The 3,165-nt window shown below is 40.7% G+C and overlaps 1 pseudogene; it reads right to left on the bottom strand.

Moving 5' to 3' along the window:
* Nucleotides 1-669: 669 nt before the first annotated feature.
* LOC115511526 lies at nucleotides 670-1,201 on the bottom strand (annotated as a pseudogene).
* Nucleotides 1,202-3,165: the final 1,964 nt, after the last annotated feature.

Here is a 3,165-nt window from a genome sequence, read left to right on the forward strand (position 1 = left end):
GGAAGTGGGCCCTGACAAAGGAAGCAAATCTTGAATCATGAATGCCTCCTCTGAGTCAGGCCTGGAAAGGTGACAGTCATGGAGGCCAATAAAATTTTAAGGGTCTATAGACCACACAGGCAGTTTTATTCTGGTTGCTATGTGTCCCTTTCTTTGCCTAGAACCTGGACACAAGTTTCCCTGGGTTTAGGGTTCTTAACCAGAGACAAGGAAATGTATGAGGGAATCACTAGCATCATGGACAGATTGGAATTCTTGATGACAAATCCAATAGTCTGAAAGATGTGGCCTGGGGGAATCGGATGATGGTGTTATCTTTCCAGGCCAGTGCCAGAGTAAAAGAAAGAAAGGGAAGAAGAAAGGGTTTCATGTTTAGTTAAAATATGAAGTCTTAATCGAGTTTCTTGGGCAGAATGAACACCAATGATAGCTACTTCTTTTCTTCTAAAAAAATTTTTTTAATGTTTATTTATTTTTGAGAGAAAGAGAGAGAGAGACAGAGTGAGAGTTGGGGAGGGGCAGACAGAGAGGAAGACATAGAATCCAAAGCAGGTTGCAAGTTCTGAGCTGTCAGCACAGAGCCCAACTAGGGGCTCGAACTCATGAGCTGTGAGATCGTGACCTGAGCCAAAGTCAGACGCTTAACTGACTGAGCCACCCAGGCACTGCCTACACAAATTCTTCATAGTTGACTTGTCCATCTCCATCAATATCTGCTTCCCTGATCATTTCACCTACTTCTTCATCTGTTAGTTTTTCTCCTAAGTTTGTCATGACATGATATAGTTCTGCCGCACTGATGTGACCATTGATATCCTTGTCAAAGACTCAGAATGCCTTCTGAATTTCTTCTTTACTATCTGATTCTTTCATTTTTCTAGCTGTCATAGTCAAAAACTCTGGGAACTCAATGGTGCCAACATTGTCCGCATCTACCTTGTTGATCATATCCTGCAATTCGTCTTCTGTTGGGTTCTGACCCAGTGACCTCACGACAGTTCCAAATTTCCTTGTTGTGACAGCGCCACCACCATCTTTGTCAAATAGGGAGAAAGCTTCCTTGAGCTCAGCAATCTGTTCTTCTGTCAGCTGATCAGCCATGGTGCAGGTGAAGGGAGGAAGAACAGAGGTAATGAGGGTGACTGCACCAGCGCAGGGGCTGTGATGGTGGGGGTGGCTCTACTGCTGCTGATGCTGCTGCTTCTGCCAAGGCACAGTGTGCTTAGGGCTGTGCGGCCACCAGACTGCAAGTGTCGGACCCACACCTGCCGAGCTCCCAGCACCACGGCCTCATAGAAGCACTTTTCACCTTTTTATTATTTTTAAAGTTAATTTATTTCTTTATTTATTTGGTGTGTGTGTGTGAGAGAGAGAGAGAGAGAGAGAGAGAGAGAGAGAGAGAGAGAGAGAGACAGTGCTGGGGAGGGGCAGAGAGAGAGAGAGAGAGAGAGAGAGAGAGAGAGAGAAACCCAAGCAGGCTCCACACTGCCAAGGCAGAACCCTACTCAGGGCTTGAACCCATGAACTGTGAGATCATGACCTTAGCTGAAGCCAAGTTAGAGGCTTAACTGACTGAGCCACCCAGGTGCCCCTATGAGCACTTTTTAAGTCTGCTTTGTTGGAACTTTGTAAGCAGGGCACCGGGTCTATTTTTCCAAGGGGTTTTATTGGCTCTGTAAAGTCAGCTTTAGTTCCTTAAATCTGTCTGGCCACATCTGAATCTATGCACATCTATCTCAAATATGACATTCCAATTAAAGCTTAGGAAATATAGCTAATATTTCCAATTGTGTTCCTTTATAAGGACAATAAATTCTTATCAAATTTATGTAAATAAATAATAATTTTGCCACAAAAATAATACTGAAGAGTTTCTGAATTCAGGAGGGATCAGATATAGAGAAAAAAATAAATGTTTCATCTTTGTTTACAATAGTACACTTTACCAAATTGCTGTCAGGGATAACTTAAAGTTTCCTCAAATCTGGAAAAACAAAACATTTAAAGAAACAGAGCTCTTTCAAACAATAAGTCATAAAAACTATAGTCATACTCCTCAGTTCACTCAATTCCACATTATTTATTCTTGTTCTGCTTGAATCCAGTGTTTTGTTTTGTTTTGTTATTAGTTCTGGAAATTCTTATTCAGTTCAGCTTTATGATGGTAAAGTTATCAGAAATCTGTGTTTGCCAGAGTCCTTTCCATGAATCTTCTTGAAGACAAAGCACTTGGTACTTTTGCAAAATATCAGAGTAAAACAATAATTCTCTGTAAAAGACAAAAGACTTTAAAATATCCATTATTGAATATCTGATGAGAGTTCATTATAACGGAGTTGACAAGGAAATTTGCTTATTTTTGTAACACATAATATTTTATAATAATAACTGGAACTATGATCAATAACATATTACTAGGACATATCAGATTTCCAGGAGTTTCATGCAATTTTTGGAACACTTACACCTGTTCTAAATAATAGTAATTCACAATAGACGTACTTCTGGTTTCATGGTGGAAGACTTTATTAATTATAAGGGAAAGAGAACATACGGAATTAAACAATTATAGTAAACATAAAGAGGGAGAGAAGTAGAGAGAAGAACAAAGAGGGCTTAATACATCAAATTAGGTTCTTACAACATGCAACCTTCTGGCTGTGGAAACCCCACGGTGAACAGCCTGGTTGGAGTCCCGATTGAGGGTCCTTGTGGAGTGTCCTCCCCTCAGGTGAGACTTCCAGCTAGCTATTCTTCTGAGGGCAATATATATACTACCTGGGTGTGATTTATGGTGAGTCATTGAGTCATTAAGTTTGTGCAGTTCCAAGAAAGTTGTTTTTTCCCTGTTTCTCTTACCGTATCTCACAATCTTAGGAGCCTGGGTATCTGTATATTCCTCTTCCCTCCCTGGTCCATTCCAGGGGGCCAGCCTGATCTGGATAAAGTCCGTGAAGCACATTAATCCCTCTTGGCATCAGGAATAAAAGGGCCAGTTCTATCCTGAGACCAGAAACAGACTACAAGCCAACTAAGGCCCCCATGATTGTATACGTGCAACTCTGGGCAGAAATGCATGACAAGTCACACAAACAATTTCTATACAGAACAGTACTATAGACCTATATAAATACAACAAAAAGAATGCTTAGTATTACTTCTTTT

This window comes from Lynx canadensis, chromosome B1 (genome assembly GCF_007474595.2).
Source record: "Lynx canadensis isolate LIC74 chromosome B1, mLynCan4.pri.v2, whole genome shotgun sequence".
Lineage (NCBI taxonomy): Eukaryota > Metazoa > Chordata > Mammalia > Carnivora > Felidae > Lynx > Lynx canadensis.